The following is a 26,720-nucleotide window of genomic DNA, read 5'->3' on the forward strand; positions in this document are numbered from 1 at the left end:
CTATGGTGGTAAATACAAGTGTGACTTTTCATGGAAAACACAAAATTGTCTGGGTGACCCCAAGCTTTTGAACGGTAGTGTATATATAAAGAATTAAAGGATTTTATTTCAAATACAAATGTAATTTTTCTGCTAAACCTGTAAAGATTCCGTTCTTTGTTTTATGTGCATCAGTGATGTTGAAATCGCTTTTGTATATAGACAGACAGAATAGTACTGTATATTTGCTCCCTTAACATCAATTTGAAAAAGAAATCTATAAAGCCTTAGTCAGCGTCCTCCTACCATCAAATTTAATATGCTGCAAAATATCCTTTCAAACTATGTTGATTCTTCAGGATGACGCATACTACAATGAGGCCCTTGTGCTGTTTGGGGACTCAGGAAATTGATGAAGGAGTCTTGCATAGGATAATTCAAGAGACAACAAGAGCTTATGAGTCATCAGTCTGTGCTGGTGTGGATGCTGCATCAGGCCCAAGTGTGGAGAAAGACCTGACAACCTCTTTAGCTTTAACAACAGTCGATAGGGTTATTTTTATCCGTATTATCATGACACATCGGACAGCTGGAGTTGCATGCTTGATACATACTTTGATTATATCTGTGAAATGGCTGCTGTTTGGAGCCAAATTTACACCTTATCTATATTTTATCTTGTGCTTGTACAATTGCATAAGCCTCCTTTTAAAAGGTACAGTAGGAGCTGAATTTTACCTTTTGTTGTTGCTAATACACACCTATTGGACTTAGCAGATTGAATCAAAGTCATAATTTGTGTCTGAATCTCCAAATGCCATGCGATGCAGCGCTATCCAAATATTGATATCCCAATGGCACTCCATCCAATATTAGTTTATTGACCCAGCCCCAAGATTATCAAAGTAAACCCAATCCTGTTGTAAAGATGCGTAAAATCATACAGATACAGGTCAAGAGGATTGGCTTTAGTTAAAGTCCACATCAAACATCAGAATGTGACTTCAATGTGATTGGGAAAATGTCACCTGGTCTGCTGAATCTCGATTTCTGCTGCAGCATGCAGATGGTATGGTCAGGGACCCGACCTGCCTTGTGCCAATAATTTATGCTGCTGCTGCTGGTGTAATGGTATGTGGAATGTTTCCTTGGTATATATCTGATCTGAATCCAATAGAACACCTTTGGGATGCAGTAAAACAGGATATTCACAGCATGAATGTGCAGCTGACAAATCGGCAGCAATTATGTGATGCAATCATGTCAACATGGACCAGAATCTCATCGGAATGTTTCTTGCATCTTATGCAATCCATTCCTACTCTGTATTAGTATGCTGTTTCTGATCAAGTGGCTAATGAGTTTATATAGTTAATCCACCAGCAGACAGTAGTAACAGTTTTCCTATCCTTGAGATGTTTTTCTTTGTGTCAAATGTCAGTTAACATGGCTAGACAGATTGACAATTCATTGCTGCATAAAAATGCACTGCTTGAAAGAATCCACATAATCACAAACTGCTGTGCAGCTACTTAGTGCTCATATTTTAAACAATGTTAGCTGCTGAGCATCCGCTCCCTGTTGGATGTGTAAATTTCGACCGGATTTAAAAGGCAGGCTAGCATAATGTGTCCCATGACTCTGCTCTGAATGAACAATGCAGCTTCTAAATACATACAACATTTGTTCTCCCTCCAAAATAGACTCCTTTCTAAGGCCCCTTGTTGATTAAGAGTTAGCAAGGTCATGCTGTCTTTTATTTAAATCCCACAATGCGACAAGTGAATCTGGTCAATGCCATTCTGCAAACAGGAGAGAGACTAGATTTGAATGCAAATTGGAAAGTGTCTTTCTTTCCTCAATTTTGGAAACATGATTGATTTTTCTTTTTTTAATTATGTTTATGCAAACTAGACTGCTGCCATGTGTGGGTTGTGCTCAGGCCACTATGGGTCATATTCAGACTTGTGTTCGTGCAGAGTTGTGTGAATGAGGATTTAATATGGAGATATTGGTTTATATTGGTATCCAGACTTCACAGCTAATAGACGTATACAAACTTGTACACTATTCAGACATTTGCATTGGATTTGCTTTTGCATGGGTTGCCATAAAAAAAGTGGCATGTTTCAGGCACAGTTCTGACCTTGAACTTAAGCCTTGTGTGATATTGGCTTGAAGAAGAAGCAGTATTAAGTACAGTACCATTGTCTGCTAATTGATTATAACCACACTATTTAACCCTGAAACATATTTTGGAAAATATAGAGGTGAAGTGCACAAGGGTAATTGTAATAATGTGAATGGGCCATCTAGAATTTCAAATTAATCACCTGTATGAGTCAACTCTGAATATAGAGAATGTTCCCTGCAGAAATGTTGACATATTGATTAAATATTGATTTTGCTTCGCTCACCCATGAATGTGTTCATCACTCAAAGATAAACTTGATATCTTTGTGCAACTGTGCAATATTCTCTCTCATATATATATATATATATATATATATATATATATATATATATACACAGGGCCGTTGACAGCTTTGGCTGGGCCCGGGACAAAATAATCTGAGTGGGCCCCCCCCCCCAAATAATCTGAGTGCCCCCCCCCACACACACACGCGCGCACACACATCGCCACACAGCAACCACCCACACCCAACCCCTCTTTTCACAGTCTCCATTCACTCCAACCCTTAAATAACAGGTATTCCAAGCCCATTATAATAGTCAACCATTTTATTTCAACATTTCAACATATTTTACAGTTTGAACATTTCCTTAGTCTGCAACTATTCAGGTGCGAAATGCAATGCGCTGGACTTTTGCTGTGGCAAAGTCGTCAATAAGGTCATTGAAGTCCAGCTTCTTTGCAAGTTCGCGCTCTATAGAGAGCATAGCCAGCCCATTGAGCCTCTCCTGTGACATGTTTGAACGCAGGTAGTTGATAAACCAAAATGATTGTTTACGGGATGGAACTGGGCCTCAATGAGAACGGAGTTATGGCTTTCCCAAAATCTGAACATAGAAGCATCACCACTAGTCACACACGGACTGGCCATTGGGAGTAGCGGGAGTTTTCCCGGTGGGCCGGTGGTTCAGTGTGGGCCGGCGGAGAAAAAAAAAAACAGTTGCGCGCTGGCCTTTAATATGATAAGCAATGTTAACAGTTTCTTTAAGAAACTGTTAACATTGCTTATCATATTACATTGCTTATCATGTTAAAGGCCAGCGCGCAACTGTAATAAGCAATGTTAACAGTTTCTTAAAGAAACTGTTAACATTGCTTATCATATTAAAGGCCAGCACGCAACTGTTTTTTTTTTTTCTCCGCCGGCCCACACTGAACCACCGGGAAAACTCCCGCTACTCCCGATGGCCAGTCCGTGTGTGCCACTAGTGATGTGTACAGTGAGTTTTTCAGTGTATTTTTTTGTCTTGTTTTTCATAAACGTCCTTTCCGTACTCGATTTAGAATGTTACAAAAAAAATTGACACCCTCCCAACCACGTAACATTAGCCTATCTGACCTGGGGGCTGACACGTTTATTACGGATAAACCAAAAGGATTACAGCGTTCCCTGGATATAGAACTGGACCGAGAAGATTTCAAAATCTTAACGTGTAAGCAACAACAATAAAACAGAGGTTGTTTTATTCATTTAGGGCTTATTAGGCTACTTTCATTAATTGCGCTTTTCATACAGGCCTATCATTTTTCACTTGAGCAAGGGCATTGTTTGAAGAGTATCCAGTCTAAGCGAAAGTTTAATGTTTTGCAACAGACTAACCTCAAAACACCCCATTTATAGCCCATTCGTTACATTAAACTCTATCTAGCTGGCAATTTCACATGCCGTCGTATCTACACGGGATGATTTCCAACAAAATAAGGTTTAATTAACAAGAGGCAGCGTTCCACGGGCTTTCAGCTAACCGGAGTCCAGCTCAGCGCAGCTCAGCAAGCGTGCCTAAAACATTTGGATATGATTGCGGGCCAATGTGCTATTCTTTGCTTCATTGAGATATATGCAACACAGTGTTATTAAACCGATATGTTTATGAAATAATTCAATGCCCTGTGCATTTCAGTGTTCACTCAGTGTACTCTGCTATCCCCTACTTTATAATTATGAATGACGCGTCGCGCGTGCTGGGGTTACATTACGGGGCTGGAAAAAAGTTATCTGTGTCTTACCTGGCTCAGCTGCCCCACTGCCTTCACCACCTGCTGCATCATCTAAATCTTTTCTAAAATATCTATGCAGTGAGCCCCTGAGGCTCTTGGCTTCTTCATCTCTTTTTCTCTTTTCTTTTCTTTGCTCCTGACTTGTGCATGTTGGCAAACGGGCTCGCACGCTTATTGTCGAAGCGTTATGATGCAATAGTGCCGTGTTATTTGGCGCCTTAATCAAAGACCAAACCATTTCTGCATTAGGGGTGGTAGGTGGGTTCTTGAATCTATTTTCGAAGACAATAAAGGCAAAAGAATCAGAAATCATTCATTGAATGCAAATATAGCACATTTTTCTCCCCCAAATCAACACATTTTGAAATGAAACAGAATGATTAATGGCATCTTCATGAGGGACCAGTTCTGGGCCCCCCCTCATGCCTGGGCCCGGGACAAAATACCCGGTTGTCCCCCCCTGTCGACGGCCCTGTGTGTGTGTGTGTGTATATATATATATGTATGTATGTATGTATGTATGTATGTATATGTATGTGTGTGTGGCACGGTGGTGTAGTGGTTAGCACTGTCGCCTCACAGCAAGAAGGTCCTGGGTTTGAGCCCAGAGGCTGACAAGGGCCTTTCTGTGTGGAGTTTGCATGTTCTCCCCGTGTCTGTGTGGGTTTCCCCCCGGTGCTCCGGTTTCCCCCACAGTCCAAAGATATGCAGGTTAAATTGACTGGAGGTGTGAATAGCTGTTTGTCTCTGTGTCAGCCCTGCGATGACCGGGCAACTTGTCCAAGGTGTACCCCGCCTCTTGCCCATAGTCAGCTACTGTAGGATAGGCTCCAGCTTGCCTGCGACCCTGTAGAACAAGATAAGCGGCTACAGATAATGGATGGATGGATGTGTGTGTGTGTGTGTATATATATATATATATATATATATATATATATACACACACACACACACACACACACACACACACACACACACACATAAAACCCCAGTTCCAAAAAAGTTGGGATGCTGTGTAAAGCATAAATAATAATAAGAGTGCTCTGAGAGCACAATATCCCCCGCTACAATATATTGCAAAAGGAATTGCAATATGCGTATTACTGTCCTATAACCAAGCCTTCTGCCAAGTTTCGTGAAGTTCCTCCAAAATTGTGAGAGGAGTTGATTTCAGGGGCAACAAAAGACTGGACTATATGCCAGTGTTTTGTTTAAAGCCATTATTAAGGCCGAGATGGTATTTCCTCACCTTGTGAAAAACATCTGGTTTTGGCTATGTTACCTAGAAGTTTGGCTTATAAGACTATGAGTTTTGTGAAATCCAGTTGTTAGCTCCCTTCATTCCTTTAAAAACTGAGTGTCAGCCAGTGGCAGAGATATTTTCATAACAGCATACCATTTCTCTCATCGATTTCGCATTGATATTCAGATTTTTAGGCACAAGAGTTATTTGATCTTATTTATTAAGAAGAAAATTGTAGCCTATCTATGTTGAAGTGGGATGAGATACATAATGAACATACACAAAGCTTAAAGCTGAGAGAATTGCATTTTTGACATCTGGCCAAAAACAGAAAAATAAATGGCTTATATACAAGGTAAAAGTGCATTCACACTGAATCATAATTTTAACTCTGACATCACTATCATTGTTTGTAATGAAATCAAAGGCTTTTTCTTAGCCTAATATTAATTAATCGTGCTACCATGACTGTTTATTAATAAAGGCCTCTGCATGCTCTTGCGACAAGGCTTTCGCAGATAGCTTTTCGCAGACAGTTGTAATTTATCATTGAGCAGGGAGTAATAGGCATGCGCAATGTTATTCACCGTCACAACGCAAGGGGGCGCGAAGTCGCGAAATCGCTAGGAGTAGTTGGTGGGTGTGGTTAGTGGAGTGTTTATCCTCCGGTTACTTATAATGACTAGAACTGGAGTCGTATAGATGTACGTACTTCCTCACTTCCTCGATCAACCGCTCTTCATGCTGCTCCATCTTCGCTCGTGTTTTTAAAAATGGTGGTCGTGAAAACAAACCAAACCGGGAAAGTAGGGAAGCGGAAGTGCGTGTACAGCGGATGTAGAGTGGACCAATCAGAGCCCTCTTGTCTGCGACGCTGTCTGCGAGGTTTCTGCGGTGGTCACAATTTTTGGGAGGTGCGCGCAGAGCGTCTGCGAAGGTGGGGGGGGCTACGCAGACGCTATCTGCGACACCGTCTGCGAGGACTGAGTTGTCAGCATAAATTGGCCTTAAGATGGAATGCTTTGGCTGGGTGGTATTTTGTAGTTTACATTTTTTAGCAAACATGTCATGTGAAGGGGCAGCACGGTGGTGTAGTGGTTAGCGCTGTCGCCTCACAGCAAGAAGGTCCGGGTTCGAGCCCCGTGGCTGGCGAGGGCCTTTCTGTGTGGAGTTTGCATGTTCTCCCCGTGTCTGCGTGGGTTTCCTCTGGGTGCTCTGGTTTCCCCCACAGCCCAAAGACATGCAGGTTAGGTTAACTGGTGACTCTAAATTGACCGTAGGTGTGAATGTGAGTGTGAATGGTTGTCTGTGTCTATGTGTCAGCCCTGTGATGACCTGGTGACTTGTCCAGGGTGTACCCCGCCTTTCGCCCGTAGTCAGCTGGGATAGGCTCCAGCTTGCCTGCGACCCTGTAGAACAGGATAAAGCAGCTATAGATAATGAGATGAGATGTCATCTGAAGAGCCTGAAAGTTCTGCCAGGTTTGGGATCCCTGAGGAACACTGCTTTTGCATTTCCTTTGTATATAGATAAAAGTGCCTGTATTTGCTTTTGAGGTGACTTTTCCTACCATCTGTTGCTCATTAATGTGAGCATTTATAATGAATCTTTAAGATGTTTTTGTTGGTGTGTGTACAAATACACTACCCACTTATTGTCAACTAACAGGGATGGTACCACATGTGTAGCTCATCCAAGCATTAAGATCTGGTCTTGCCAAATGTTGGTTATCTGAGTGTGAAGGTTTTGGCTGCTTGTTTCTGGCTCTGATGCTGCTTGTCAGATGCATCCAGATGTGTACCAAGTACATGCACTTTTCCCTAGCTGAGCATCACAGCAATCTGTGAGTTCAGTTACTTGGCAACAAGTTACAGGGAGGTTGAGATACCAAGCTCTCATGTGAGTTGTTAATGGAGTGAGCTTCATGACCTGAGGAGAAGGAATTCAACCACAGTACATTATAACATGGCCAGGCCATCTGTGTCTTTGACCCATCTGTATCTCAGGGAAGCTGTAGCCTACCACTTGGCCTTAACAAACATAGAAAACAACATGTGAATGGGAAGCATGACAGGAGACTTCTCCAGACCTATCAACCTTTACACATTTTCAGTAGGAGCTCCACGTTTTAACGTCTGCTATATGTTATCACTCAAAAATACACCAAGAGTGGAGTCTTTTCCTCAATACAAACAGCAGAGAAGCCAATTCAAATCTGGAATGATTGGTAGTTGGGTAAGCGTATTGAACTTCATGCACTGGTGTCCCATCCAGTGTGCAATCTTGCCTTGCCCCCCAGTGTTCCCAGGATAGTCTCCGGATCCACCGTGGACCTGACCAAGTGTTTAATCATGAATGAGTGAATTAAATAAACACAACATATATTTTTGTCGGGTATCTCATTTAACAGTGTACAGTGCTGGAGACTAAATGTCACACTTCTAAGTAGTGGGCAGAAACACAGTTCCTGCTCTGTTGTTGGAGAGAGTGAGACACTCGTTCTGTGTGCTTATTGATTTTGCATGAGTACTACTGAATTGAAAGGCAATATTCCGCTCTCTGTAGTATGTTTTGGCATTTTGATTCCAATCATCTTCTCATGTTTTCATTGGCATACAGTCCCTGCTCTCTCACAATGCTGAAATTCATGACAGGATGCTGATGTCAGATGGGACTACCCATTGTAAGTTAAAGGGTTATGTTTTCCAACAAAATAGCATCACTAAGTATGAATTCACGTCTTTTTCTGTAGCTTGAAGCTCTTCAGCAACAAAAGTCAGTGTAGGAGTGTTACCTATGGCTTGCTAATACATTACATTAATGGCATTTACCAGATGCTCTTATCCAGAGCAGTGTACAATGTACCCAGGGCAACAACTGAGGATTAGGTGCCTTGCCCAAGGGCATTTCAGCCATTCCTGCTGGCCCAGGGAATTGCACCAGCAACCTTTTGGTCCGAAAGCTGCGTCTCAAACCATTAAGCCATGGCTTCCTAGCATGGTACCCATTCATGTTCAGGAAAACTAATGAATGATATTGATATGCATGGCCTTTTGTAGTTTAAAGATCCTGTATCATTTTCAAGCATTTTTGTATTATTCCTGAGTGTCTGTGAAACACAACCCTTTTTATTTATTACAATTTTCACTGGGGGCAGCACAGTGGTGTAGTGGTTAGCGCTGTCGCCTCACAGCAAGAAGGTCCGGGTTCAAGCCCTGTGGCCGGCGAGGGCCTTTCTGTGTGGAGTTTGCATGTTCTCCCTGTGTCCGCGTGGGTTTCTTCCAGGTGCTCCGGTTTCCCCCACAGTCCAAAGACATGCAGGTTAGGTTAACTGGTGACTCTAAATTGACCGTAGGTGTGAGTGTGAATGGTTTTCTGTGTCTGTGTGTCAGCCCTGTGATGACCAGGCGACTTGTCCAGGGTGTATCCCACCTTTCGCCCGTAGTCAGCTGGGATAGGCTCCAGCTTGCCTGCGACCCTGTAGAACAGGATAAAGCGGCTTGAGATAATGAGATGAGACAATTTTCACTGTAAGCCCCAATTGATGTTCAATACATATTAATATTCACCAACTTGCTAAGTGCTATTCAATACCATTTTGCATATAATACAAGTAGATTTAACCACTTTGTTTCAAAATAAGAAATTATTCGTTATTTAATATCAGAAAACCACAAGATACATCAAATACCTGCACTGTCCGGACTAACATACAGTGGTGCTTGAAAGTTTGTGAACCCTTGAGAATTTTCTATATTTCTGCATAAATATGACCTAAAACATCAGATTTTCAAACAAGTCCTAAAAGTAGATAAAGAGAACCCAGTTAAACAAATGAGACAAAAATATTATACTTGGTCATTTATTCATTGAGGAAAATGATCCAATATTACAGGGGCGTAGCTGGGGAGGGGTGTTTCTGGGATGCCCGTGACCCCTCCCCCCCCCCTTTGTTGGACCATACGTTTTTTCAATAGCCGCATAAAAATATTAGAAAAGCGCCTGCTGAAATTTTTCTAACATTTTTTTGAAACAAGAATGTCACCTCATCCTCATTAGGGTTTCAATAGCCTTGTATGGACTTCCTGTGGTTTGGTCGCGAAAACCCAGTTTGTCAGAGTGTGTGCAGGAGAGGCGGCTGTAAGTGCAGATATGTTAAATGATACACAGTGCGATATGAGCATAAAGTGTGTGTGAAACGCACACAACAGGCAAACAGTCCGAAACAGCAGGCAAAGTTATAACTGAGGAAACAGGCAGGAGGTCAATCGAGGCGCAGACAGAATATCAGAAGCAAAACTATACAAGATCAAGGGACGAGAAACAGGAGTGGAAAAACAAGGAGGTCAACAAGAACAGGGACAGGAAACAAGGCTCAGTAAGGCACACTAGACACGGCATAATACTTTGCATCATCCTTGCATGGGCGCAGTCCTTAAATAGCCCAAACATAGTTCATTGATTAAAGACAGGTGTTCTTTGTTAACGGCGCACATGCCGGAGCTCGTTAGGTGCACGTGCAGCCTGAGGCACGCCTTCAGGTGCATGGGCCAAGGCGCGCAGGACTGACACAGTTCTGCGCAAGCGCAACATGATCGCACTAGAAAGCATGGTCAAGCTGCCAGTGTAACTGCAGTCTTTTTAGTTGCGAATTATGAGTATTTCCTCGTGTTAATAATTCACCATATCAAAATAAGCGAAACTTTCCTCCTTCTTTCGACGTGAACAGAGGTAAGCAATTTATTATATTTTTTCCATCAAAGTTGCATTTTGTGGCTTCGAAGCTAAGTTTTAGTGTGCCATTTCTAGAACACATCATCAAGAAAACGTGGAAGAAACAGCAATAATGGAAGAGCCGGTTTCTAAGCTACCTAAAACTAGCAATGATAATTATTTTTTGTTAAATAATGTACTCAGGCTGCCAGTCAGTGTGTGGACCCCCCTTTGAAAAATCCTAACTATGCCCCTGTATTACATATCTGTGAGTGGCAAAAGTATGTGAACCTTTGCTTTCCGTATCTGGTGTGACCCCCTTGTGCAGCAATAACTGCAAATAAATGTTTCCGGTAACTGTTGATCAGTTCTGCACACCATCTTGGAGGAATTTTAGCCCGTTCCTCTGTAAAGAACAGCTTCAACTCTGGGATGTTGGTAAGGCAAGGCAAGGCAAGTTTATTTATATAGCACATTTCATACACAATGGCAGTTCAATGTGCTTTACAGAAGTAAAAACAAAAACAGTAAACAATAGAGAAATAAAATTACATAAAATAATTTTATTTTTATTCTAAAACAATTAATTAAAAGAATTTAAAAAATTAAAAGAAAATAATAAGAATTAAACAATAGTAAAAATAAAATAATAAAATGAAGTAGTAGTTCAAATAGGATGAGAAAAAACCCCAGCAGAATAGAATAAAGAATAAAATAGAATAAAGTTAAAGTAAATTTAAAACATGCAGAGAAAGTAAAGATTATAAAAAATGTAAAGAAGACAATATTAATTATTTAACAGAAAGCATCTGAAAACAGCTTGGTCTTTAACCTAGATTTGAAGCTGCCAACAGCAGGAGCATTTTTAATGTCCTCTGGCAGTTGGTTCCATAGCTGCACTGCATAGTAGCTAAAAGCTGCTTCACCATACTTTGTTTTAACAACTGGTTTTAATAGTAAATTTTTCTGTTTTGATCTGGTAGATCTGATTGGCTTAGGCCGCTGCAACATATCAGAGAGGTAATTGGGCCCTGTACCATTTAGAGATTTGTACACCAGCAGCAATACTTTAAAGTCAATTCTGTAGCTTACTGGAAGCCAGTGAAGGGACCTTAGAATTGGAGTAATGTGCTCTGTTCTTTTTGTTCGTGTGAGAACCCTAGCCACTGCATTTTGAACCAGCTGAAGTCGTTTGATGGTCTTTTTTGGCAGGCTTGTGAAAAGGCCATTGCAGTAATCAACCCTACTAGAGATGAAGGCATGTATTAGTTTTTCCAGATCATTTTTTGACATAAGTCCTCTTAGTTTGGAAATGTTTTTTAGGTGATAAAATGCCGTTTTAGTGATTGCTTTCATGTGACTGTCAAAGTTTAGCTCGCTATCAATGAAAACACCAAGATTTTTAACCATTTCTTTAGTTTTAATCCCTTTTGTGTCAAGAATAGTGGTAATCCTGAGTCTTTCATCTTTTTTTCCAAATAGAATTACTTCTGTTTTATCTGTGTTCAGCTGAAGAAAATTTTGTGACATTCAGCTATTGATTTGATCGATACACTGGTAGAGACATTCAAGGGGGGCATAATCATTAGGTGATAGAGCAAAATAAATTTGGGTGTCATCTGCATAGCAGTGATACAAAATTGAATTTTTATTGATAATTTGCCCAAGTGGGAGCATGTAAAGGTTGAAAAGTAATGGTCCAAGAATCGACCCCTGGGGGACACCACAGGTCAAGGACATTGACGTTGAGGAACAATTTCCCAGAGTAACAAAGAAGCTTCTATCTTTTAAGTATGAATTTAACCAATTGATAACTTTACCAGTCAATCCAACCCAGTGTTCAAGTCGATATAGCAGTATGTTGTGATCAACAGTATCAAAAGCTGCACTGAGGTCCAGTAATACCAGGACCGATGTTTTGCCTGCATCAGTATTAAGACGTATGTCATTTATAACTTTAATCAGCGCTGTTTCAGTGCTATGATTGGCACGAAATCCTGACTGAAAATTATCAAAACGGCTGTTTGATATCAAAAAGGCAGTTAATTGATTGAAGACAATTTTTTTCCAGGATTTTCCCGATGAATGGTAAATTTGATATTGGCCTGTAGTTATTTAACACTGAAGGATCCAGATTATTTTTTTAAGAAGGGGCTTTACAACCGCTTTTTTTAGGGACACAGGAACAACGCCAGTCTCCAGGGATGTATTTATAATTTGAAGCACATCTGTAATTATAAGATGAAGAACAGACTTAAAAAAGTTGGTGGGCAGAATGTCCAGTTCAGATGTTGAGGAACTGAGATTTTGTACAGTTTTTTCAAGAGTCTCATAATCAATTAAACAAAATTCTGACATTGTGTTGAAGTTATCTATCTGTGTCATTGGTGATTGCAGTTTTTCAGTTTTTTGCAACTGAGATATATTATGAGAAATATTCTGCCGTATTTTATCAATTTTACCTTTGAAAAAGGATGCAAACTCATTGCATTTATTAACTGAGAGAAGTTCAGGTGCTAATTGTGGTGGGGGATTAGTTAGCTTCTCTACTGTTGAAAATAGCACATGGGCATTGTTCATATTCCTGCTGATGATGTTAGAGAAGAAAGACTGTCTTGCTTTACGAATTTCATAATTATAATTACAAAGCATCTCTTTATGGATTTGATAATGGATGTGAAGTTTAGATTTGCGCCATTTTCTTTCAGTCTTTCTACATTCTCTGTTTAGCAGTTTAACAGCCGGGTACTGCTTCCATGGTGCTTTCTGCTTATCATTGACTCTTTTGATTTTGAATGGAGCAATATCATCCATAATTTGGGTCATATTTAAATTAAAAAATTCCAGTAAATCATCTACAGAGTCTGACATTTTGGTTGAGTTCTGAGAGAGAGCTTGCTCAAAGAGAGCACATGTGTTGTCTTTTATGACTCTCCTACCTATAGTCGTTGAGCTGTTCTGAATGTGAGGAGACATAGAAACATCAAAGAAAACACAGAAATGATCAGATAAGGCCAGGTCAACAACAGTAAGACCCTTTGTGATGACGAGGTCAAGAGTATGACCACGAGAGTGGGTCGGCCCCTGTACATGTTGTACTAGGTTGAAGTTGTCAATAATTGCAAGTAGTTCTTTGGCATAAATGTTATCAGTATTATCTACATGCAAGTTAAAATCCCCAGATATAATAAGACAATCAAACTCTAAGCAAATGACTGATAGCAGTTCACCAAACTCTTCAAGAAAGACTTTGGCTGAATGTCTCGGAGGCCTATAAATAGTTAATAATAATATGTTAGGAGAGCATGTAACAAGTGCACATAAGTGTTCAAAGGACATAAAATCACCAAGTGAGGATTGTTTACATTGAAAAGAGACTTTGAATATATTTGCGATCCCTCCACCTTTCCCTTGTCGGGTAACATTCAAAAAATTAAAATTTGGGGGAGCTGCTTCAATAAGGGTGGTAGCACTATTTGCTTGATCCAGCCAGGTTTCAGTTAGAAGCAAAAAATCAAGATTGTGTTTGCAAATAAGATCATTAATTAAAAATGACTTGTTTAAAAGTGATCTAATGTTCAGAAGAGCTAGTTTTACAGAAAGTCTAGAAGTAATATCTGCTTGTGCACTCTGATGCTGTTTTAAAACAGGAAGGAGATTAGATTGGTTCACCCCCAGGGTTAAATGTGCTCTATGTTTTCTGTTTCTTATCAACACAGGAATAGTGAATGGCATAGGCACATTGGGTCCCAGCTGGTTTTCAACACTACACCCATTTGCAGGGACCCAGAGTACATCAAACAAGACTTTCTAAATGTTCCATTTGGTTTGAGGGTGAAAGGATTGGAGATGACATGTATCTTTTGGATGGTGAAAAAGATTTGTAGCCAGCTGAAAGTCTTGGACGAACACAATTTTGATGAACTGGGTACACTGCTTGTCGCGACAGATTTGGGCTGGAAAAAGAGAGTGTAGCCATTGGGAGCAATTTTTTCATGCTATTTGGGAAATCCATCCGAGGAGAAGTGGAGTCATCTGTCTTTGAATGTTGGGAGTCTTGCAAGTCAGATGTCTGTGTGTCCTTGATGACGACTTGCAAAGATGATTGTTTAGGCTTTGTAACTATGTCAGTCTGCGACATCTTATCAACTGTTTTCCTCAATGCTGGCTGAGAAAAGATTGCAAGTCTGTAATGGTCTACTAAGACTTTGGCTCCAATCCAGCTGAGTTCAGTGCTATTTGGCTTGTAAAATTCTCTGCGATTCCAGAAAAGGTTAAAATTGTCTATGAAGTTCATACCAAATGAAAAACAAGTTTTTCCAAGCCAGGTGTTAAGACTGAAGAGTCGAGAAAAAGCAAAACTTCCTCTCGCTGGGAGTGGGCCACTGATAAAAGATTGAATTCCAGTCTTATAGAGCTCAGAAAAAAGTTTTCTGAAATCATCTTGGACAAACAGCTGTTCTCTGAAAACATCATTTGCTCCCACATGCACAACAATACGTTTAATAGTTTTATGCTCGGACATGAGTTTCAAAATGCTGTCTTTGGTGTCAGAGATGGATGCATTTGGAAGACAACAAATAATCATCTCATAACCTTTTAATTGTCTTACAGTGGAATCACCAAGAACAAGGGTTGTGGGATCAGGTGGTGTTACGAGCTGCTTTTTGCCTCTTCTCACAGCTCTTCGATCTTGGTGCGATCTCTTTTTACTATGTGTTTGTCCGCTTGAAAAATCCTCTTCCACATCCCTGAGGCATTCAAATTTGTTCTGAAGCCTTATGGGCTGTGGATTTTCCATAGGATTGTAGATCCTATTGTAATTTGTAGAACGAGCTGGTGTTGAAGTAATTACTCTTCTGTTTTTATTTTTGGGCTTACCACCCATCATTTGCCAGTTTTCTGTACTCACATTTTGCCCAGCTTCATTGATGAATTCTTCCACTTGATCTGCAATGTCCTCGGTCTGTCGGAGTGCAATCTCTGCATTCTCAGCCACTGTTTCTGTACTCCTTTCCTGAGATATCGCTTTTAATTCGTCCGTCTTTGGCAGAGCATGTTGGTGGGTTTCCTCACATGAACTGCTCGCTTCAGGTCCTTCCACAACATTTCAATTGGATTAAGGTCAGGACTTTGACTTGGCCATTCCAAAACATTAACTTAATTCTTCTTTAACCATTCTCTGGTAGAACGACTTGTGTGCTTAGGGTCATTGTCTTGCTGCATGACCCACCTTCTCTTGATATTCAGTTCATGGACAGATGTCCTGACATTTTCCTTTAGAATTTGCTGGTATAATTCAGAATTCATTGTTCCATCAATGATGGCAAGCCGTCCTGGACCAGATGCAGCAAAACAGGCCCAAACCATGATACTACCACCACCATGTTTCACAGATGGGATAAGGTTCTTATGCTGGAATGCAGTGTTTTCCTTTCTCCAAACATAACGCTTCTCATTTAAACCAAAAAGTTCTATTTTGGTCTCATCCATCCACCAAACAATTTTCCAGTAGCCTTTTGGCTTGTCCATGTGTTCTTTAGCAAACTGCAGATGAGCAGCAATGTTCTTCTTGGAGAGCAGTGGCTTTCTTCTTGCAACCTTGCCATGCACGCCACTGTTGTTCATTGTTCTCCTGATAGTGGACTCATGAACATTAGCCAATGTGATAGAGGCCTTCAGTTGCTTAGAAGTTACCCTGGGGTCCTTTGTGACCTTGCCGACTATTACATGCTTTGCTCTTGGAGTGATCTTTGTTGGTCAACCACTCCTGGGGAGGGTAACAATGATCTTGAATTTCCTCCATTTGTACACATTCTGTCTGACTGTGGATTGGTGGAGTCCAAACTCTTTAGAGATGGTTTTGTAACCTTTTCCAGCCTGATGAGCATCAACAACACTTTTTCTGAGGTCCTCAGAAATCTCCTTTGTTCATGCCATGATACACTTCCACAAACATGTGTTATGAAGATCAGGCTTTGATAGATCCCTGCTCTTTAAATAAAACAGGGTGCCCACTCACACCTGATTGTCATCCCGTTTATTGAAAACACCTGACTCTAATTTCACCTTCAAATTAGCTGCTGATCCTAGAGGTTCACATACTTTTGCCACTCACAGATACGGTATGTAATATTGGATCATTTTCTTCAATAAATAAATGACCAAGTCTTTATCTACTTTTAGGACTTGTGTGAAAATCTGATGATGTTTTAGGTCATATTTATGCAGAAATACAGAAAATTCTAAAGGGTTCACAGACTTTCAAGCACCACTGTATGTGTGTTCTCATTGCTGTCCAGAAGGACATATGTTGTTATGTGAGCATGGGCAGTTTGGAAAGTAGCTGTAAAACTGACAAAAAATTGACTCAGCATTTTTGGGAAGTTTTGTGATCTGGGAAAAAAAATGAAGAACTTTTTTTTTTCTTTCTGCTTTGCAGTTGGAGGAGTACATTTCTCCAGGCTCTTTCCATTGACTGTATTGCATTGTCTTTCTCAGAAGATGAGTGTTTTGTCCCAAATCATGCTGGCAGAGCAGCATTGTAGCTTAAACGATCTGGTATGTAGTTTGGGATGGACCCTTTTTGAAAATTATGCTTTATTGCTATTTTCAGTGGTGGCATAGTGGTTAGCACTGTCGCTTCATAGCAAGAAGGTCCTGGGTTCGAGCCCAGCAGCTGACGAGGGCCTTTCTGTGTGGAGTTTGCATGTTCTCCCCGTGTCTGTGTGGGTTTCCTCTGTGTGCTCTAGTTTCCCCCACAGTCCAAAGACATGCAGGTTAGGCTAACTGGTGGCTCTAAATTGACCGTACTGTAGGTGTGAGTTTGAGTGTGAATGGCTGTTTGTCTCTCTGTGTCAGTCCTGCAATGACCTGGCGACTTGTCCAGGGTGTACCCTGCTTCTCGCCCATAGTCAGCTAGGATAGGCTCCATCTTGCGTGCGACCCTGTACAACAGGGGTGGGGAACCTTTTTCCTATCAAGAGCCATTTCGAGTTTTATAACATCCTATGCGGGCCAAACTAAATTTTTTTAACCCATAACCTCTGCTGAAAATTTTAAGATGCAGCCCATTTATTTTAGCTTTCTTTCATGCTATTCAAATAAAAAAAGCAATTTTATTGGTGTAACTTTGTTTTATCCCTTTTTAATCTTCCCATTTTCTTTTTAAATTTTATCCACCTCTTATGGTTTTAATGCTCTGTTTTTAGTCTTGTGCTCTTATTGATTTTATGTGTACTGATGTAAGGCACTTTGAGCATTTTATGTAATGAAGATGCTACAATATAATAATATTTTACCAATAATAATAATAATAATAATTATTATTATTATTATTATTATTATTATTATTATTATTATTATTATTATTATTATATCTGGCCAACCTAATGTGAAGGCTGGAACTGCTTCTCTTTGGCGAGGCATCTGCTGTCAGATGGTACAGATGACGATGCTACTTGCAGCTGGTTTTCCAGGTTTGGGTCACTCAGTCTTGAGCGGAACCGATTCTTTGCAAGGGTCAGTTTTGAGAAGAACTGCTCACAGCAGTAGGTTGTCCCAAACAGTGATGCAAACTTCAGTGCATGTCTCCTCAGAGTGGGAAATCCTCAGGACACACATACAGTTTGTAGAACTCAAGCAGAGGAAGGTTGTTGTACCTAGCTTTGAGCTCATCGTTGCTTTGCAGCTCAAACAAATCCTCACCTTTGGTAGTGCCATGCATGGCTTGCAAAGACAGCATTTCCTCCCGCGTATTAACTCGGCTGTAATCCCACGCACAAAAATGGCGAGTTGGGCGGTACTTGTGATGTCTGTTGTCTCGTCGCAGGCTAAAGAGAAAAACTGAAAATCCCTCGTGGCATCCTTCAGTGTTTTCTCAATGTCTTGTGCCATGTCAGTTATCCAATCGGAGACGGTTCTTCAAGACAAACTGACACTTTGGAAAAGTTTCACTTTGTCCGGTGCAAGCAGTCCTGTGGTAGCGACAAGGCACTCCTTCACAAACTCCCCTTCTGAATGTGGTTTCAGTTTCTTAGCGATTAACTCACTTACCACAAAACTAGCCTGTGTCACATTTTTTTGGTTACCTTGAGATCTTGTGAATGTTGCTTGTTGGGTGCCCAAACTCCACCGAAGAGCATTAATTTTATCCACACGCACTTATCCTTTCAGCTCGTCCAGCTTGGCGTGTTTGGTGCTGTAATGACGCTCCAGATTAGCCTTTTTCATCACTGCAAGGGCGTCCCCACAAACTAAGCAAACTGGCTTGATTTTACTTCAACAAAAAAATAATCGTTTGTCTGTTTTTCCTGAAAAGCGCAACATTCCGCATCTACCTTTCTCTTCTTCATACTCACCATGGTGCGTTTTGGTGAAATCATTAAACAGTCTGTCTATGCCCACTAATGACATGACGTGACTGCACATGACCATGCTCTGCTCATGTGAGGTTCAGGCCCCTACCTTGGTCCGGAAAGACAACCACTCACCTATTTTATTAATTGCAGTCTCGTTTTTTCTGATTTAAATTTTTTTTTTTTTTTTTTTTGTGTGTGTGTGTGTGTGTAATTATGAATCATCTTGTGGACCGGATCAAACGGTCTTGCGGGCCGTATACGGCCCTGAGGCCGGACGTTCCCCACCCCTGCTCTACATGGTAAGTGGCTACAGATAATGGATGGGTGGATGAATGTTATTTTCAGTTGAGGGCCAATCACAACGAGTTATTCAGTTATTATCACAAATGTAACGCTGTCAGCTTCTCCACAGAGCCACCTACAAGCCACCTACCAGGGCTTTTAAAGCAGGCATGGCCCCGGTTGCCACGCAACGGTCATATGCGGGAAATCAGGCAAGATGTGGGATACCTGCCCGTGCCTCTTGATAAGCCCTTTGCAATCCTCACTCCATGTGTGGATATCTATGTGGGTGAGAGCAAAACCATGCTGCTCTGAAGTGTATTTGAGGAAGGGGGGTATTTTGAAGAAAGAAAAAACATATTTGAATGGGGTGTTTTTAAAAAAAGAAGAAAAAGTTATTTTGGAGAGAGAAAAGAGGTTATTTTGAAGAATGAAAATACTAGAGTGGCAGCTCCAATAATTGACAGTCCATACCGGTAATTATCGACACTTTTTCAGATTTACCAATAAAAAACAATTTTGCAAAGGTGAGTTTCAGTTACAGCAGTTATTATTGGTTAATTAATCAACCGGAATCAACAGTTACCGGATCAGTAAATAACCTCAATAAATAAATAACCAAGTATAATACTTTTTGTCTCATTTGTTTAACCGGGTTCTCTTTATCTACTTTTAGGACTGGTGTGAAAATCTGATGATGTTTTAGGTCATATTTATGCAGAAATATAGAAAATCCTACAGGGTTCACAAACTTTCAAGCACCACTGTAAGTGATATTTACAACTGTTTTGGATAGATCTTTGCGTAACATCATTGAAGTAGATGAAGTACTTTAAAAAAATAAAAGTGCTATGATTTATAAAAATTTTTTGTCTGATTCATAACAACAAGGTGCCTACAGTATTGGTTCGAGGAATGACATGTGGCCTTTGACCTGGATTTTCATGCTGTTACAATGTCAATTGCCTGTTGACATTTATTGGTAATCTTCAAAACTAGAAATTAATACAAACAACAACGAATGATTAACAAAACGTGATCTACGAAAATACTTAGTGTGTAGAAAGTGGAACAAAAACATTTTCTGACACAGGTTAAACATTATCAGTTCATTTGTTTACAAACCTTCGAATTACTTCCTCATTTATGCAAACACCGACATCAATATATTTATCTCATCTCATCTCATTATCTCTAGCCGCTTTATCCTTCTACAGGGTCGCAGGCAAGCTGGAGCCTATCCCAGCTGACTACGGGCGAAAGGCGGGGTACACCCTGGACAAGTCGCCAGGTCATCACAGGGCTGACACATAGACACAGACAACCATTCACATTCACACCTACGGTCAATTTAGAGTCACCAGTTAACCTAACCTGCATGTCTTTGGACTGTGGGGGAAACCGGAGCACCCGGAGGAAACCCACGCAGACACGGGGAGAACATGCAAACTCCACACAGAAAGGCCCTCGCCGGCCCTGGGGCTCGAACCCAGGACCTTCTTGCTGTGAGGCGACAGCGCTAACCACTACACCACTGTGCCGCCCCTCAATATATTTATATAAAAGATATTTTGTACTAAATATAAGTCTATGTAAAACAAATTTTAAATAAAAACTATGTTTTGTTAACTTAATGCCACATACCAATAATTTTTTTTATAATCATCTGGATATCGATAATTGTGGAACGGTGTTGATAACTGTGGACATTGTTCTACACGGACACACAGATGAAAACCTGGAAGAGCATGGAGGCATACAACTTTTTATATGTGGCTGGGTTAAAGCTCTGGGGATCAAGACACTACAAGATAGACAGCTGTAGATGGATCTAACAGCGTTATAAACATGGATAGAAACAAATGTGACAGTGATAATGATAATACTTCGCAAAGCCTCTGTGAAAACAGCATCCGTACCTGCTGATTGTGCTCAAATCAGCATCAGGTGTTTCCCATAATGACTGGGTCCCAAGAGTGTGCACAATGCGCTCCATGAGCGTGCGCCGCAAAGATGTGACAGTCAAGTGTTCACCTGTTGTGTGAACACAACTTTTAGCTCACGTGTATATTGCCATGCATTGCCACCAAAATGCCTCATTTTCATCGATAACCCATCACACAGCATTGCGAGGAGTAGTGTGACTGTAGATTAATGAGGCGGATGTGACGTCGGATGCAACCCGGCAACTGTACCCTACTACGAGTAAAAATTAGCTTCAACTTGAAAAAAAAAAAATACGTGGCCCACTCGATGGTGCTTCACGGCCCAGTGGTTGAGAAACCCTGGTCTTGCGTGACTTATCGGTCAATTTGTATTTCTCCACAAAAATTATGCCAATGCAGTATTAGAAAAGGAATCAAAATAAAGTAGTTGCTAGTTTATTAAAAAAAAAACTGCTTGTTTTCCATCCGTTTGATGCGTGATACGGTATGCTGTGGTGCTGCCGGTGTCAGTGTTTTGTGGCAAAACAAAGTTAGGATCGCATCTGGCTTCAGTTGTCATTTCTCCCTCGTGTCTTGCTTCTTCCCAGTGATTTTTTTCATACAAGTCCTCCACAAAACAATATTCTGTGAAATGCTCACTGCACAATTTGCTGCCTTTTCCGGGAGTAAAGTTTTCTTGCTTTACTTGGCCACTCGGCCAAACATCTTGGATCCAGGATGGAATGAAGATGTGTGGAATCCTACATGATGCAGCACCACCCTTGTTTTTGTCTACTAATACATCCATGTATCTGGCTAATCCAGTACGGCTGCACCCAGGGAAATGGCCCAATGGACTGATGTTACAACTTTAACATGTTTTTTAAGCTAAAGTCTGCTTTTTTTTTGTCTAGAACATCTTATATTAATGTATAATGATGACATTTCATAACCCTGTAATTTCAAAATTTCCTGGTTAATCACGTTAAAGAAAGCTGGCCATTACACAGCTGCAGTCCAGTATCTCACAAGCACAAATACCCCCACACACATTCACCAGTAAACTAAATCAGATAACCAGGTAGTTAGAGCTCCCTTGCTCAAATCCTAAGCCAGGTACAGTACTTTCATTCACCTGTAGTGGACTAATGGTCAGAGTATCACACCATTTGTGCTGTTGTTTCTTGTTGCTGCAGCACCTTATACTTGAATAAAAAAGGAGGAAAAAGCACTTTTAACAATTTATATTCTTTAGTATTGCAATATTGCCCTTATTCGATTCTGATATGGAATGAAGCCTCGATAGCTACAGAAGACAATCTGGTAATATAAAATGAAAGCATGAGAACATCGAGCAGAACATGTATTGTTGCTGAGTAGTCTATTGAGTAGCTTTATTCACAAGAATACTATTTTTAGGGTAGACACTCAAACCATGGCAACAAGCAATAAGCTCAAGTCAGGATGTGTATTAATGAGTAACATTTAGTGAGTGGGTGTTGACATGCTCCAGAATTTGAAAACTTGGTTATCATTTTATTTGTTCATGCTTTGTTTTATATATTCTATATAATGTATGTGCATTTAGTGCTCACGGGATTTCATTCCACCATTCCACATATTTAGGTTTCTGTTTAAGATTTCCAAGTTTTCATTCCATATACCTAGGTTTCATTTCCTTGCATTTTTAAAAATTCCCAATTGCCTCTCCCATACTTATTCAGAAAAAAAGGAGAATAAAAACTAAATAACATCAAGAAAAAGACATATATGTCAATCTGTAACCGCTTATCCTGTGCAGGGTCGCAGGCAAGTTGGAGCCTATCCCAACTGACTAAGAGCGAGAGGCAGGGTACACCCTGGACAAGTCGCCAGGTTATCGCAGGGCTGACACATAGAGACAAACAACCATTCACACCTATGGTCAATTTAGAGCCACCAATTAACCTAACCTACAGGTCTTTGGACTGGGGGTGAAACTGGAGCACCCAGAGGAAACCCACACAGACATGGGGAGAACATGCAAACTCCACACAGAAAGGCCCCCAGCAGCCACTGGGCTCAAATCCAGAACCTTCTTGCTGTGAGGCAATAGTGCTAGCCACTTGCACCACCGAGATGGAAATAGAAAATGCAAAACCAGTGCCTCAATGGTTAGCATTTTAACAGTAGAAATAAGGTAAGTTATGTAAGAGACTAAACCAACCTAATGGTGAAAGTACATATTGTACATATGCTGGGGAAAACAATTTTGCACATGGTGTTGTGAAAAACATTATTGCACACGATATAGGTCTTATTGGCTTCATTGATCAGTTGTTCATCTTGCAGAAGGGGGAGGAGTTATACAGTTTGATGGCCACTGGTAGGAAAGACCTCCTGTGGCGTTCTGTGGTGCTCCTCGGTGGCCTCAGTCTTCCACTGAAGGTGCTCTGACATGACTCCACTGTGTCATGCAGGGGGTGGGAGGGATTGTCCATAATACTGAGAAAACCAAAATTTGCAGCACTGGAACAGTTTTAAGAACAGTATTTTCTTTCATAATTTGTAATGCTTCCTCACTTACGTGATTGGCCGCCATTTTGCCGAGTCGCTTGAGGTGATTATCGAGAAATAGTCAACACACGTGATTTCATATAATCAAATGTGTATTTATGCACACACACACACATTTTATATATATAAATATATATATATATATATATATATATATATATATATATATATATATATATATATATGGATGGATGATGGATAAATGACTCCAGCCCACGACCCAAATCCAGTGGCAGGCAAAATGCCCTGTGTGTCAGGCTCAATCAGTGTGGGCAGCCAGCTGAATTCTTCCATTTAACACTGATGTACATGGAGAGGAGGAGTCCACAGGGGCCAGCCCATAATAATCTACCTGCCTGACAAATCACCTGTGACGAGAGAGAGAGAATTTGAATGCACACTTGTGCATGGCTCTCTTTCAGTCAGTTGCCGTATCGGTTGGGGCAGGAAGGAAGATTTAGGGTTTAAGGGTGAAGTTATTGATCCATATCATTTTCTCTTTTTACAGTTTACAGAACATGGAGCACCACAGAGACCAGTGTTTTTTTTCTCTGAGCAGATATTGACAACAGCTGACAGATTTCACTAAATATTACAAAGCTTACTTTATACTTACTTATGAATTATAAATCTTTAATCCTGCATTTCATTATTCCATTAAACATTCCTGGAAGCAAGGGTGAAAATCCCGTTTCAGCTTAGGAGGGGAGGTGACATTTTTTCAGGAGCATTTTCTGAAGGGGACATCAAAAAGATACCATCTTTATTTTAAAACCCAGAAAGTAATTAGTAATTAATAGCTTGTATTTCCTCTTTTGGGGCGGCACGGTGGTGTAGTGGTTAGCGCTGTCGCCTCACAGCAAGAAGGTCCGGGTTCGAGCCCCGTGGCCAGCGAGGGCCTTTCTGTGCGGAGTTTGCATGTTCTCCCCGTGTCCGCGTGGGTTTCCTCCGGGTGCTCCGGTTTCCCCCAAAGACATGCAGGTTAGGTTAACTGGTGACTCTAAATTGACCGTAGGTGTGAATGTGAGTGTGAATGGTTGTCTGTGTCTATGTGTCAGCCCTGTGATGACCTGGCGACTTGTCCAGGGTGTACCCCGCCTTTCGCCCGTAGTCAGCTGGGATAGGCTCCAGCTTGCCTGCGACCCTGTAGAACAGGATAAAGCAGCTAGAGATAATGAGATGAGATTTCCTCTTTTTCTGAGAGATGTCTGGTTCAATTCTGCACTTGCTTTTAAATGTACTAAAGTAACAAATGTACTGTGAGTTATTGCTGCTATTTCTTATATATATGGTATGACATTTGTAAAAATAGTTTAACCTTTTTATGGGTGTAATTTTATCAGAGTTTAACACAATTTTCATACATTTAGACATAAATTTATGCAAAAAACAGCTCTCCTCTTCACATTATTTTTCCATGAAAAATGACCTGAAGATTACTGATTATTTACCTTTACAAATAATGTGTTTTTATGTAAATGTAAAATGTAAACATAAACTAAAAGTTATATTTGAATGCAAATGTTAAAGATGATAAACAAAAATGTTAAATGTAAATGTTGTTTGTGAGCATAAATTTCATTTCCTGTACTTCTTATCCATTGCGGGTTGCAGGGAAGCTAAAGGCAATCCCAGATGACATTGGGCAAGAGGCAGGGTACATCCTGTACGGGTCACCAGTCTATCGCAGGGCTAACACAGAGACAGACAGCCACTCACACACCTATGGGCAATTTGGAGTAACCAGTTGAATAAATCTTCATGCCTTTGGACTGTGGCCGGAAACCCACGTAGGCACAAGGAGAACATGCAAATTCCACACAGAAAGGCCCCAGTTGGCCACAGGGCTCGAACCCAGAACCTTCTTCTGGGTTCATGGGTGGCTGTGGTCTTATTTGTTTGTCTACCAAGATGTTCATTTGGGATTGTGATGTCATCAGTAGAATCGTTAAATCCTTAAATTAGTCTCCACTATAAAATCACAGATGTACAGAAGTAGAGAAGTAGGTTCATAGCTCATTAGTGGTTGTTACTTGGCTACCTGACTAGCTAGTGTTAGGGGTGATACCTACATTTACTTTCTTCTGTATGTCGGTACACTGAAAAAAAAAGAATATATTGTTGTTCAGGTGTAAAAGAAAATATGTATAGTTTACATTACAATATTTCATTTTTCATCAAAACATGATTCCATTACTTTTCCTGAATATAATTTAAAGGGGAAAATATACAATCTACTAGTTTGAAATATGTAGAGTGCATGTGGCCAACTAATGTCTTGGTCACATGGCATGATGATGATCATCGGTCAACTTCTGTCGAGACACAGTCTTTAGCCACTGGGTCTTGTCTGTCATTGCTCTACCCATTTCACCAAGGAGTAGGCCAGTATCCCTAACTAGGGTGTCTGGATAGGTGAGCGGTCTGGCTCCTCGGTTCAGGCAAGATAATCTCCAAAGAATGGTGTTTGAGATTACTGCTCTGAAGCAGTGGCCAACAAACCAGGCTCTTCTTTGTGCCAAAGTGGTGGAAATTGGAGAGATTTCTCCACAGATCTGAGATTTGGTGGGGTGGTCTTTCCAGGGAAGGTTCCATACCCTCATCAATAGTTTGGTGTAAGTGCCATCAAGACATTTTTCCAGTTCCTTGTTGATGGTCCATGTTTCTGCTCCATAGAAAAGGATGCTGTTAGGGTTTTGCTGGGATTCGAACCTGGTTCGTTGGTGTGATAATCCAGCAAACCCCCACTAGGCCACCAGGGGGATGACTCAAATGCAGAGGCGTGAGGCGGAAGTAGAAAAAGAATCAAAAGGTTTATTTAAACTATATACACTATATACAGGGCAAAACAAAAGACAAAAAAAAAAAAAAAAAACCAAAGAGTATAATACAAAAGAAAAGCAAAGTGCAAAAATACAAAAGCTAAGAAGATCAAAAAACACAGTACAAAGGAAACTGGAGATAAACATAACAGCACAAAGACTCCGTGACAAGAGGACTGAACTCAGGGGTATAAATAGACAAACTAATTAAGGACACAGGTGAAGATAATTAGGCAATTAACACAAACTCAAAACACAGGAACAGTGGCGGCCTCTAGAGGCCAAAATGAACACGACATGAAAAGGAAATAACAGCGGCCTCTAGAGGCCAAAACAGTCCTAGTCCTAACAGGACCCCCCCCTCTAGGAGCGTCTCCTGACGTTCCCAGGGCGATCCGGATGGGCCGAATGGAAGTCCCTACATAGTTCTTTATCAAGGACATCCCGAGCAGGAACCCAGCAGCGCTCCTCAGGACCATAGCCCTCCCAGTCCACCAGATATTGCAACCCGCCGCGGACCCGGCGGGAGTCAAGCAGGCGATTCACAGTGAACACAGTCTGCCCCTGGAAGATGCGGGGGGGTGGGGGGTTCCTAGGGGCAGGGGCATACGTAGACGTCAGTACGGGCCGTAACAGGGAAACATGGAA

The 26,720-nt window shown here is 40.9% G+C and overlaps 1 protein-coding gene across 1 annotated transcript in view; it reads left to right on the top strand.

Annotated features, from left to right (window-relative positions):
* Positions 1-26,720, top strand: part of grid2 (glutamate receptor, ionotropic, delta 2) — a 1,182,816-nt gene that overhangs the window by 462,771 nt on the left and 693,325 nt on the right. The gene's annotated exons all lie outside the window — the stretch shown is intronic.

Source organism: Neoarius graeffei, chromosome 10, assembly GCF_027579695.1.
Source record: "Neoarius graeffei isolate fNeoGra1 chromosome 10, fNeoGra1.pri, whole genome shotgun sequence".
In the NCBI taxonomy this organism is placed as follows: domain Eukaryota; kingdom Metazoa; phylum Chordata; class Actinopteri; order Siluriformes; family Ariidae; genus Neoarius; species Neoarius graeffei.